The 14,288-nt window shown below is 40.7% G+C and overlaps 2 non-coding genes across 2 annotated transcripts; both read left to right on the forward strand.

Annotated features, from left to right (window-relative positions):
- Positions 1-1,153: 1,153 nt before the first annotated feature.
- On the forward strand, positions 1,154-1,235 carry trnas-gcu (transfer RNA serine (anticodon GCU)). Its single transcript has one exon. It is a non-coding gene; the product is annotated as a tRNA-Ser (tRNA).
- Positions 1,236-2,930: 1,695 nt separating this feature from the next.
- trnar-acg (transfer RNA arginine (anticodon ACG)) lies at positions 2,931-3,003 on the forward strand. Its single transcript has one exon. It is a non-coding gene; the product is annotated as a tRNA-Arg (tRNA).
- The last annotated feature ends 11,285 nt before the right edge of the window (positions 3,004-14,288 follow it).

Consider the following 14,288-nt stretch of genomic DNA (forward strand, 5'->3'; position numbering starts at 1 on the left):
ATTTTAGATGTTTGGCAAGGTGTAATATCCTCCCTCGCATCCTCAGCTAAAATATTTTAAAAGTACAACAAAATTACATTATATTGAACAGCACTAGGTTAACATTTAGAATTCAAATTAAGGTAAATATACGAAAATATTAAAATACAACTCCGGCGATCTGTCGTTTTTGCTTGTCAAGTTCTCAGATAATTTTGCATTGTATTTTAATTATTTTAGCTGAGGATGCAACAGGAGTATAAGTGAATTCTCCCGGAACATACATTTCCATGGGTAAATACTATCTGCTTGGAAGTTGCCCTTGTCAGTAATTATTGGAAATTCCCGGTAATGTTGACTCTACCGCAGTCTTTACCTCTGACCAACCCTCAGTTGTTTACCACTGCAAATATCAAAATAGTTAAGGTTTTGCGGACAAATTAAATATCTGTGGTGATGATGGTTACTATGGGAGGAAATGCATCCCTGGGTGGGCTCAAAACACCCACCTTTGGGTTAAGAGCCGAACACGCTAACCAAATGCACCACAGAAACGCTTACACGCTGCTTTTTTTCCATTTACATACTTTTGGTGAACAAAAAATTCGCTCACATTTCATCTTTCGTAAGATATATGATTTAAAAAAGTTCCACAAAAAAATGAATACATGCATTAAACCAAATCAAGCCCTCTGTGAGTGTCCCGAATGATCTATTCTGTAAAACAAGACAGGAAGAAAGGTGTCGCTAGAACGTGAACGCAGAATTTCCTCATTATTAAACAGGTGCGTTAACCAGCTAAACCACGGCGCCAGCAGAGCGCTAGTCTTACAGCCGCTTGGACATACCGCTCTGAGACATTTGCGTTCGGTGTGCGCTGAGCCTGCTCGCCGAGCAAGTTGCCTCATTTTCATGCACTAGCAGCCCCGATACTAAGAGACAGGATGAGAAATGGCTTTTATCTGGCACTTTTCATATCCAAGGAGATCAATGTGCTTTCCGTGTACAACAGGGTGTCCTCTATACTCGCCACTGAAGCACAGGACACGCCTGGTGGATTGACATCACTCAAGCAAAATAGTGAAATGGCAGGTGGAAGAAGAAAATGACCATCAAGAATGAAGAAAGATGATCTTGAGCGCGCCAACTCATGTCCGAAGGGGCTTACTTTCTCGACGAGGTGGCCGAGTGGTTAAGGCGATGGACTGCTAATCCATTGTGCTCTGCACGCGTGGGTTCGAATCCCATCCTCGTCGTCTTGAGCTTTTGACTTGTGAACCGTTTCTAAGTCGGGTTTGTGCACTTGTGCTACTGTAGTAGAGCAGTAATATTTCTAGCGCTGGCTAAACATGGCTTACAGCAGTAGCTGACAGACAATAGTCTCTTAATATTTAGGTTACACTTATGTTTTGTACTGCTTTCACCTGATATTAATAGTAGTCCTGATGAACGGTTTTGGGACATGGTGCATCTTGAAAAATGTTCTTGTTAATTTCAATTTGGAAAAACTGCTCTCCCCAGAAGCTGAAACAGGTCGTGTTTAAATAATATGCAATGCAATAGCAACGTTTGGAGTTGAATCTAGATATGAGTCCTTACCTGTTACAGGAGGCGTTTTAGGACTTTTTTTTACCTCAGATAAAGCTATCAATTCATCTTACATTTCTACTACATCAGTATTAGCAACGTTATCTTTACCTAGCACTAAATGTAGCTTTAAATAAGAGTAAATTTTAAAATATATGTAAAAGTAAATGCTACTCCATATATTGTAACTTTGTGGTATTTAGAATGTTTAGCTGAGGATGCAAGGGAAAGTATTATACCTTGCGAAACATCCAAGACAAAGGTAAAAGAGGCTCATATTTTAATAAAATTTTAGATCAAAAGAAAACCACTCTGTATATCATCGTTAATATCCCAAGATATCGACGTTCAGCTGAAAGATTTGAAGAAACTCTCCAAGAAGCAACTCCAGTAGCGGAGTTTTGATTTGAACCGATGTTTGCACCTCAATAATCCATTAGTCCTCGAAAGAAACAATGGCAGGGATGTTTTGAGTGTCACCATGATCCTCTTCTCAATTCAAAAGAAAGGTTTTGTATGATCCTGATTCCACTAGAAAAAGAGTCAATTTCTGCCTGCACTGATATCCCTTCAAATGATTTGTAAGATCTCAGGTAGAATATACAGTAGAATCCTGGTCTATTTCTTCTACTAAAAGAGACTATGGGAGTGAGTATTTTGATGTCGAACTGGGATTTAAATAAACAGAAACAGTACACTACATTGGGCTACGCGTATGACAAAACGTGGGCGTTTTGAGGTGACCTTTCCATAGCTCAGTTGCTAGAGCGTAAAACTGTTTTAAAAAACAACGGGTGATTGTTATGTCGCTGTTTTGAATCCGGCTCGAAGCATGGTGTTTTCTTGTTCCTTAATTAAAAAGTGAAAACAGCGAATTTGTCTTTCACTTTTATGTTCACCAAACGCTCAGCAAACAGAGAAGCAGAGACTTCTGTTCTGATCTATCGTCACGTCTGATTGTCTTACTTTGACCTTTAAAATGTGCACCGTTGACGGTTCACTCTTCCTAACACTATTAAAGACCTGCGGAAAACACTCGGTATCGGGAGTTTAGTTCAGTGGTAGCGCGCACGTACTCTATGAAGCTTCGTTTTCAATCGCCGGCGTCTCCACTCCGGATTCTTTTTAAACGCGATATCTTTCCTTCCTCGTGTGACTTCCCTCGTGTGTGAATTTCAGGGAGACACATAAACCCTTTGTCTGTTTTAAAGAGACATTTTTTTAAAACCAGACAAAACGAAAGACGTAGTAATTAGACACACGTAAAAAACACGTGAATCTAATTGAGAAAATGTGGACAGGGGCAATGCATTACGAGTAGCGGCTCTGAGCTCACTGTAGTGCAGTGGACTTAAGTGACAGTAGGGCCAGTGGCGCAATGGATAACGCGTCTGACTACGGGTCAGAAGATTGCAGGTTCAATTCCTGCCTGGCTCGTGAAGTTTTAAACCACGCTACTCAACACTGTCCCCTAGTGTGTGCGGTCCTACACAACCTTACTATTGACTGGATGAGTCTCCTGTTCCATCTCCAGTTCTTTCCACACATTCTGCCTGTTTCACCACCGTTGTTGTAGGACAACAGCCACAGATATGAGAAGAGATACTGTTCCGAACAACTGTCTTAAATAATCACGTTGATAAAGGTGACAATAAGTGTTTTTCTTTAATATAACCTTACATTTGCCTATAAAGTTCACACTATTTTCTGTAGCCACAGATCGCCAATATTTCTGCTGTCTCCTGAGAAACACAAGTATAGAGTTCAAACACAATAAATAATACCACAGATCTATTCAGTTAACACCCAGATGCGACAGAACAGATGTAAGACTTACACCCCCTTTAAATATGTGTTTCCTTAATTTCAGTTCTCTTCCCTCCCCAGTATACCTGCAAATTCACTATCACATAATAAAGGCTGTACATGCATTACCTGTAATACAGCTACTAATAAAGATATACATTAAAGTTAATTATTAATAAATAATACTATTATTCATAAAGATGTGTATTCATAAGATTCATTGTGAATAGTTGTGGTGTCTGAAAAGCAACACCAGTGGGCAGTGATTCGTCAAATATACGTATTGTATTGCCCTCTCCCGGTGGTGAAGAGGAAGTGCCCCTAGGCGCTCATAGTACCGCTGGGCAGGCTGGGAGTTGTAGCCGGGGAGAGTCTGAGGGTCAGCACGATGACCAGCAGCTGACCCTACCTGTGTAAATAATGTCATAGTAGTTCTAGTGTCCTGTGTAGTCTTATAAGTGTATAGCTTGTTGTTAAGTAATTACCACCCTAAAGATGTTTACATGCTCCGTCAGTCTCCTCATGGGTGTGTATGTTCTGTGTTTGGTTTTGTGTGGTTGATAAAGAATAAAGCTATCGATTGGTTCATTTATCTCATCTCTATTGGTCCTTTGTCCTGAGAAGAACCTGTAAATGCTACATTGGTGTCAGAAGCGGGCAGGATGGACAAACCGTGGCAGACATTAACCGATTCTGTCAAGCGGTGGCTGACTCTAAAAGAGACAGGACCCACCGGCAGCGCACATATGGAGCCTGAGCAACTCCTGGGTGCGACAGGTGGCCACAGCCCTTACCAGGGCTACTCAGTAGTGGTTCTGCCGGTAGAATTGGGGCAACTGACTGCTACGCCTGGCCAGCGGATACCCCAGAGAGAAGATACTCTCCCTGCCAGAGCCGACCAGCGATTCCCACACTCATTGGCATGGGTGCGACCCGGTCTCTATGACTGGGAAGCACCTTGGGAAACCTAAGGCAGTTCCAGCTCGCGGCCCAAACGAATGGCTGGCAGAGATGGCCAGCCACCTGGCTGTGGCGCTGGAAGGAGCAGCCTGCCAGGTGCTCCTGGATGTCCCGGAGGAGGACCGAGGAGAATATGCGGCACTGGCAGCAGCTCTTCCGCTGGAGGTGGAGGAGGCGCCTGACCTGATGCAAGAGAGGCCGGCCCTACGGCGGCGCCGACCAGGAGAGCGACTGGGCTCGGTCGCCGCTGATGTCATGTTCCTCGCCCGCCGAGGATACCCAGCTTTCCCCCACGAGGCACAGCGGGAGATGGCTCTCCAGGCCTTTCTCAAGGCCCTCTCACCTGAGGAGCTGTGGCGCCACGTACAGCTGGCCGCGCCGGCCTCGCTGGGGCAGGCCTTGGCCCTTGCTACATGGGCTGAGGCCGTATTTGGGGTGGCTGGAAGCGCCAGCAGATGCAGTGCGCCCTGCCGGCTGACCAACGGTTTTGGTTTTGCCAACGCTGTGGGAAGAGGGGACACCGAGCCCGGGACTGCCGGGCCCCAAAGCCTCACACACTTAGATCGGCATCAGGGAAACGGGAACGGGGCGGCTCAGTGTGGGGACGGCCGCCCTTGGAACACCTCAACCCCAGCTCCGGAGAGTGCTGGGGCACGGAGAGCCACCGTGGGGCGAGTCAGCTGTAGCCGGGGCCTGTACCTCCACTGCCGAATCGAGGACCAACCCTGCCTGGCCCTGCTCGACACCGGTTCATCGGTAACCCTACTCCGGCCAGGCGTCCTCCCCGACACCAAGGGCACCAACCCCCCAGGATGGGAGGCCTCCAGCCTGCGGCTAAGGACCGTAACGGGACAGCTTGCTGCAGTCAGGGGGAAACAGGTGCTTGCCTTCCGTCTGGGTACAGTGACAGTGCGCCACCCCTGCTACAGATGCAGCCATTCAAAGTGCGCGTTACAGACACATACCGCAGGTGGTGTCGCGCATTGTGACGCAAGATGACGCTCTGTACCGCGGTTGAATTTTACCACTGAAGGGAAATCTTAGTAGCTGAGCATAAAAAGAATAGGAGCATACTGTAACACGTGTGAAGGCCATAAACGATATTAATTTTGGAACATAAACATACAGTATATGGCTGGTCTTGGTACTTTAAAGAAAACATACACACCAGTATTCCATTTCTCCCTAAACATTTTAAGCATCGAAGTCTTTAACTAAAGAGATACCGGAGTCAACAAGCATACTTTTAGAATTTGATTAAAAGAGAATATAATATGGAATCGCGTATCTAACGAAATTAATAACTATATAATTATATTCATGCACCGCAACACAAGAATAGTACAAGCTGTACATTGTCTGTCGATAATGTTTCTGTAGTGCTTTTTCAGCCTTCAGCTGGTGGCGCTGTGGGTTAGGTTCCTGACTCCCATATCACATAGTATGTGATTGAATCCCACTGGAACTATGAGTATCTTCTTTAACAAACATTTCTTTGAAAAAATGAAACGTTTCCCTTGGTCAGAGATTAAATAAAACCTCACTCGCACCAAACAAATTTATATTTCTAAATATCACAACATGATCGGATTTAAGTCTTTTTAATAACAATGAATAGTCACCTATGCGTTACAAAATAAACATTTATATTGATTTGAATCACGTTTTGATTTAAATCGTAAACGCGTGTTTAAATATATGTGTTTAAAGGCGATATATAAAAGCGCTGATTCTTATGGAATGTGTTCCGCTGGGGATTCAAAAAAAAATATTTTTCTTAATCGCGTATCTAAGGAAAATAGCAGTATAACTTTGTTCATGCACATCATTATACAGTATCTCATTTTGTATTTCTATATAAAAAAATCGTTTGCCCAGCCACTGTTGTTGTTATTGTTTTTATCCTGTAAAGCGCTTTGAGGAGCACAGCTTTCTCACCACTTAGATTACTTTTTGACACCATCCTTACACAAAGCAGAAAATGATTGTATTTTCCGATGACATACTGTACAAGTGCAAAGATTACAGATTTTAATCGTCTTTTTTCTGAACCAGGGAAAATCTGATCATGTTTCTCTATAACAATAATCAAAAACTTTATTTTACATTTTATTTATATATAAAAATATATAATACATAAATATAAAAATATTTATTTTTATTTTATTTTATTTGTTTTGAGATGCCACTTTTAAAGGTGATATGTAAAATAAAGTTTTTTATTATTGTTATAGAGAAACATGATCAGATTTTCCCTGGTTCAGAAAAAAGACGATTAAAATCTGTAATCTTTCCACTTGTATGTCATCGGACATTAATGAGTACAACCCCCCCTCTCTGCAGGAGTGCTGGCTGTGACGAATTAAACCGGTTTCACAGGTATTTTCAAAGTAGGAAGTACAGTGTTAACTAGTAGCTAGGCTCCTCAATGAAATCGCTTTAACATGCTAATGCGTTGGTGTAACAGTCCGGGCGTGGCAAGCTTCCAATGTCAACTCGACTCGATTGGAAGACAATAAACGTATTTTAGCCCTAAATGAATTAATAGCAAACATGGTTTACATAAAAGACATTTTTCCAAGAAAGTTTATAATAATATGATCTATAGTTGAAATCTGAGCCTAAATATAAAGGAAAAGCATTTTCAGAGAGCAATCACGCTGTGTTTATGTAGAAAAAGCGATTAGGTTTATGAGCAATCTAATTACCTATTCGCCTAAAACGCTATATAAAATAAAGTTTATTAAAGGTGAATGATAAGTGTCGCAGTTTAAATAATTTTTGTAGTACGGCTTGGACAGATTCCAAGTGCATTTTTGCAATTTACGTTGCATTGTCCAATGTGCTGTTGTAATACAGTTTAGAATACAGTAAGTCTAAACTGTATCAGCTTTATTTATGTGTTGCAATTTAGAAAAAGTCAAAAACTGCACTCAAAATGCAATTTAGAGCTTTCTGGCAAGAGGAGACACCCAAATTATAATGTAACATGCCACTGTTTGTAACTTTTAACAAAGTTATACTGCAATTTTCCTTAGATACGCGATTAAAAAAAATACATTTTTTGAATCCCCGGCTGAACACATTCCATAAGAATCAGCGCTTTTATACAGTATATCGCCTTTAAACACATATATTTAAACATGCGTTTACGATTTAAATCAAAACGCGATTCAAATCAATATAAATGTTTATTTTGTAACGCATAGGTGACTATTCATTGTTATTAAAAAGACTTAAATCCGATCATGTTGTGATATTTAGAAATATAAATTTGTTTGGTGCGAGTGAGGTTTTATTTAATCTCTGACCAAGGGAAACGTTTCATTTTTTCAAAGAAATGTTTGTTAAAAAATAAAGTCATAGTTCCATTGGATTCAATCACAAACCATGTGATATGGGAGTCAGGAAACTAACCCACAGCACCACCAGCATGTTCGCATGCAGAGGGCTGAAAAAGCACTACAGAAACATTATCGACAGACAATGTACAGATTTGATAAAGCTATAAAATAATGTAATTAGGCACAGAACAAGTTTACAGCACAGTACAATAATAAATGCTGACCATGACTTTAGAAGCATAAATTACCTTACACTCAATTTAAACACAAGCTGTCTTTAGCCCTCTAAGCTGGTTCATACAGAAATGTAGAGAACCAGCCTCAGAACACACAGCTTCATTAGCGAATACATATGCAGGATAACTGGAGAAGAAGTTTTACAGTGGATGGATTTTTAGAAACATCCCATCAGTGACATCACTGAAGTCAACTCCTTGGTAACTGTCGTGTGGATAGTTTCACAAGAATCAGACAAAGGTTTAAGCATCGCTTGTTCTAGATAAAACTGCAAAAAAAAAACAACAACCCATAATGTACTTCTTTGCGGCTCTGTTTGCCCAAATCATATGTAGCGGCGAGGCTTATTAATAAGAAAGAATTAAGTGTTTCTGAGCTTTCCCAAATTAGGCCTCATCTCTCTGTTCATCTCTGTGGTGCAGCCACAGAGAAACTATTCATGCAGGCTGATTTAAGGTTTCTTTTGATAAGGTTTCCTAGGACAGCTCCCAAAGGGGGATGCACTTAGCTAAGCCTGGCTATCATGATCAATGGTCATCCATTGGCGCCTATCTGTCTAGGGAGTGCCAGATGGACATCTGGACTGCATTCCTAAGTGTCAGGAGTAAGTGACTCATATCTCACCTTGATCAACCAATCAGGGACTGGTAGGGCCGAGTAACCCACGTGGGACTCTGATGCCCATGGAACTTTCAGCCAATCAACGAGCTGAAGTTCCTTCAGGTAAAAACAGGCAACACAGAGAGCCTGGGAGATTCAGGAAGATTCAGTGGACTTCTCTAAAGGGAATTCAAAGGTGAATTCCAGGGCAGGACAGCCCAGGAGCAGAAGGCTCCCAAGGGCAGGACATTCTCGCACCGCACCTCCTGACCATCCTGAGACTCGGACAACCACGGAACGGCCAGTGTGTCCAAGTGCCAGAACTTTGCTTTGTTCTAAGAGTCTAGAGCGGAGGTTGCCAGAGAGTAACCAGAGGATCCACCTGAGGTTAGCATCAGCAGCAAGCCTCGTGAACAGGTCAGAACTGTGGACAGCTGAATCACTATTCAGAACAAGCTCTTCATCAGAAACGAACCGGTCCTCTTCCTGACTTGCTGGGACTCACAGTCATCTTTTCTCCTGTGCGCAAACTTTGCTAGTTAAAGCCAACACTAACTAGCCGGCCAGTGAGCATCTGCAGCGCACCGTCGCAAGCCTCACAGCACAGCCTGGCACGCAGCCAGAGAGCGCGGATTGGACAGCAACAGCCTGCAACTGTTTCTTTGTGCCCGCAGGAGATCTGAATCCCCAGAGATTGGATGAGTATTCAACTTCAATGCATTACAGCTCAAGAATTCAATTGTTATCCCAACCAGTTGATATCAATTTAATTCCTAAGAGTTATGTACTTGTTTTGAGTATCTAATGTAGAAGTTATAACCAAGTTCATTTATGAAACGGTCTAAATGAATGATATACTGAACGTATGTCCTCTTGATGTGTAACTCTTCGTAACTGATTGAATATATACCTTTTGTATTCTGATAACCCTCTCGATAAGATCTGTTAGGTTTATTTGCATATTCTATGTATTAATAAATGTATCCTCGTGTATTAGTACCTGTGTGTGTGAGTTGTTTGAGTTATGTCGCATGGTTGGATTCTAAAGCCATCGCAAGAATCAACTTTGTGATTTACTGCTACAATTAATAATTGTCACAGTAAATGCCCAAACCCTACAGAACTGGTGCCTTCAGAGAGCCACTACATTACATTTTGGCTATGGCAACGTTACACATATATTCACAACATGAATTAGAAAATAATATTACGTAACCAAAATCCGCAATATGGAAACAGAACCTGTGTAATTGTTGACAGATGATGTACTCGTAACATTTTTACAAGACGAACTACAACATTTAAAAAATGACTTGTATGTACTTGATATCTCTAATCAATCCACGGCAATACAGTTAAAGCACTCCCCGCACAAAACGAAACTAAAACGCCCTGGGCATACCTTTTCGCGCTTCTTATCAGTTGCTCAAAAGTAATTTGACCGTATGAAATGCATAATATAAACCTAGAAACATATACGTGAGCAGTATTTATGTAGTATCGGTGTCAAGACATACCTCTCAAATACTGTAAATCAAGTTAAAAATATCTCAAGACCGATTCTGGTCATAATGAAACCATGTTTCGTGTATGTTTTCTTTAAAGTACCGAGACCAGCCATATACTGTATGTTTATGTTCCAAAATTAATATCGTTTATGGCCTTCACACGCGTTGCAGTATGCTCCTATTCTTTTTATGCTCAGCTACTAAGATTTCCCTTCAGTGGTAAAATTAGATATGAATATTCAATACTTAAATGGGCACAGTTAAGACATTAAATATACATATACATACTGTATACAGTACAGTTTGCATACGGTAATATGTTTATGTTCCTAAATCAATCTCTTTTATGAGCATGTGAAAGGCATGTGAGAATGGTGAATCGATTCTCAAAAATTACTGTACTTTGCATGATTGGAAAAAAATGCGTGATTGCGAAATGCTGTGGTGTTACTTTTACAAAGACAGTCAATGAAAAAAATAATGTGGACCAGGGCAATACTTTGAGTTTACAGCTTGTCCAAGGTCATTTATTATTAATACTATTAGTAATATTTTTGTTAAAGACTTTGATAGCTACAGCTCAAACATGAGAGGTTGAGCTTTATTAGCTCCACCTTGCGGAAATTCCGGATACTATTATTTTGCTAGCGGTATTTACCGGTAACTCGCGGTAGACTGCGTACAGCGTACCGGAAAATAATGCGGTATCGCCCATGCATTTTGAATGGCTGCATCTGTACATCACAGAATGGAAGTTTCAGGCCCCTTTTTCATTACAGGTTCAAACTAACCTGAAAGTTACAGAGTTTTAGGTCACTTTTGTATTAAAAAGTGTCTGAAGCCTGTAAATATAATTTGCCCTTTTAAATTGTGGATGAAATCCAATCCCATGTACCAAGACCTTACAGTATATTCATGTTAATTAAAACGACTAACGCTATTGGACATTAGCTGGTGCTTTTTGTAACGATTTGCTATTTCATGCTGGAAAGAAGGAAACCTGACCAACGTTTGCTTTCAGGTGCGGTTCATTCACATAATGGACATCTATTTCTGAGTAGCCTGATTTAAAAACACACGAACCCGGTAGAAGTCGAACCTACAATCTCATGATGCAAAATCAGACGCGTTATTCATTAAACCACTGGCCAATCATGTAACTGAATTGCACCATGGTGAGTTCAGCGCTGCAACTAGTAATACACCATCCCATCTAAAATTTCTAAGTGAGAAACGTGTTTTCTACATTTTTATCAGTTTTAAAATATCATCTCTTTCATACAGACAAAGGGTTTGTGTGTCACTTTGAAATTCTGATTGATTTAGAATTCAAAGAAAAAGGTTTTCTTCAACAACGCAGTGAAATTATGACATCTTTCACTCTACTTCTCTCTTGTAGTAAAGCAGACCTTGCAGTGTGAGCATTTACTCCAGTAAATTAGGTCATGTGTCATGTTAAATCACTTCTTCAAAACAAAACATTTCCTGGTGCACGTTTTCTCCACGAAAAAAAAATACATTTTTCCCTAACATGATTTCTAGTTTTTTTTTTCCATCAGAGTACAGAAAGAAGAAAAAAGGGAAAAGCAGTGTCGCAAAAAAACTCCATCGCCCTTGGTAGATGTCAAGCTCATCGGATATGAAAAGTGCCCAATAAAAGCAATTTCTCTTCATTTATCTTAGCGTCGGGGCTGCTATTGTGTGTGAGGAGGCAACTTGCTCAGCCAGCAAACTCAGCGATTACTGAATACAGGTATGTTTTGAGTGTCATGCTGATCGTCTTATAAATGCAAAAGAAACTTTTAAAGCTGATAAAAGTTTTCCATTGTAATTTGCATGTAGCTACAACATCCCTGGAAGAGAGATTTTATCAGTTGCACGTAATCGGTATTTTTTACTTTTTGTTTAGTACTGGAAATATATTTTTTTAAGTTTTCTAAAGAAGATCTCAAGAAGTATTGACAGGACCTACCTTTAGCACTCAATAGCGATATTAATGGAGTAGAAATGTAAGATAAATTGATGATCTGAGCTAAAATAGTCCTTACACGCCTCCTGTAACAGTGTTCGTATTCATAGCAAGTTATATTCTTTTTCAACACCAAACGTTGCTATTGCATTAAGCTTTGTGCGACCATTAGAGGTTTCGGTAGCTTCTGAAGAGCGCACTTTTCCAAACTGAAACCTCTAAGAACATTATTCAAGACGCACCATGTCCCAGATTCATTCATCGGGACTAGGATTAATATCAATGGAAAGTACTTCAAAATGAAAGATTTAACTGATATATTAAAAGAGTAGGAAAGCATTTAAAGTAGAAAAAAATCAGTTCAGATGATATTTAATTTTTTGAGAAATGAGCACATACATCAGCTCAGTGAGCAGTGCAAGGTGCTCTTCTGGAGATTGTGTTAAATTAGTTAAAATCATGTGATAGTTAAAAAAGCTTAATACTTAGTGAAACAGCCAGCACAAATGGTTGCGTTTGTGATTATGTCACTTCTCTACTACAGCAGTGACGATAAAAGACCCTCTGAAAGCAGTAAAGCACTGCACAACTGAATTCGTTGCTATTTGGAGAAATCCACAAACTCGTGATTTTCATGTGCTTTAAAAGACAGCCATACTTACCGACAAAATAAAGACTGATTGCTGATTTTTTCCGAAGCACAGTTGACCTTTCTGAGCCAAATGATGAAGCTCACCCAGTGAATACTATAGCAGAACGTGGAGGAAAGTGCAACTTTGTAACTATCACAACCACAGGACCAACTGCAAGAAGCAGAATCAATTTCTCATCGAATGGTGGTGTTGTCTGAGGTACACGATGTGAACGCGTGCAGAGAATCCCACAATCTCTTCAAAACTTGGACAAAGTATTTCTGATGGAGCGCTGTGCGTAAAGATTGAATAAGCTTTGCTCCTGCCGATGATTAGGCGTGAAAAAGCACAGCATTCAAGTTTCACAGACAAATGCACCATGCCTACAAAACCAATTTTAAAAACAACTGCGGCACACTACACTTCACACTGACTCAAAAGTGATCACGGCAGATGTTGCTCCCTGCATAATGCTGAAGGGACCAAAGAGCTTTGCTGTTGGGAAGACAAAATTAGGCTTTTTTATGCCTTGATGTTAAGCTGACAAAGACTATCTTGAAACACCTAGTTCAGTCTCTCGACAGACTGTCAAGCAAAGCTTTTACCCATTGAACTCGCAATAGAAGGAAGGTCTTAACCCACAAATACTTAGCAGAGGCGAGATTCAAACCTAACCCAGCAAAGAAATTGGAGCACAAAACTAGCACCTTAGACCACCCAGCCACACTCCCAACACCTTACTTTTTCAGAGAACGCCGGGTGGGTTCAGCTCTTGTGAGACGCGTGGAAATGACTGCACCTTCGTTTTCCGAGATGTTTCCTATCACTTCTTTGTCAGCTCTGAATATAGTTCTTTTTTGGAGCAGGCTTCAGACCTTTTATTTGATTTATAAAGGAGGGTGCATTCAGAAACGTGTAACTCCTGTTTTAGAAATGCTTTGGGCGGTGTGTTTTATATAACGCACAAACAGTATTCTGATTGTATACTGTAGACCTGTGTAGAAATCATACTGGACGTGACTGGGATTCTGAAATGTTTCTTGAAAAGGTATTCAGGGCTGCTTGAATCTATAATAAAAAAGTGACCCGAAACTTCCTACCTTCCAATCACTGATGTCGCTCTCCCTAAACCTGTACGTGATGTTTTGCAGATGTGCAGTGTGCCTTTACTCCTGTATTAAAAACAACCTCTGTTGTCGGGCGGAGCTGAAGGAGAACTAACTGCACAGAAAAGTACGTAACGATAAAATGTTTCTACACTTCAGAATGTCCCTTTAAATCCCCGCTCACACACGTCGGTGTGGGGAGCGGGCAGGTAGAGAGCTTTTACAGATGCTCATGATGTTTCTCATGGGGTGTTGCCTGCAGTAGCATCTCTCTCCACGCCTTTGGAAAGAAAAGAGTGGCTCCAGTGCAAGGTAAGGTCAGAACAGCTGGTCTGATTGTCTTAGAAAACAAGAAATTAAAATCAATTAAAATCAACAGGGAAATTGAACAATACAGAAATCAGTGCAGTATACAATAGGAAGCAATCAAACAAAATGCTCAGCAAAAATCGTAGTTGAGTAAATTGGTGTAAAAAAAATATTTGTAAGCAAAGGAGAGCCAGCGCTGCGCGCGAAACACATCAATCGTTCAGCATTTCTGAAACGTTTAATTGAATTAA

This window comes from Atractosteus spatula, chromosome 10 (assembly GCF_055471065.1).
Source record: "Atractosteus spatula isolate fAtrSpa1 chromosome 10, fAtrSpa1.hap1, whole genome shotgun sequence".
Classification (NCBI taxonomy): domain Eukaryota; kingdom Metazoa; phylum Chordata; class Actinopteri; order Semionotiformes; family Lepisosteidae; genus Atractosteus; species Atractosteus spatula.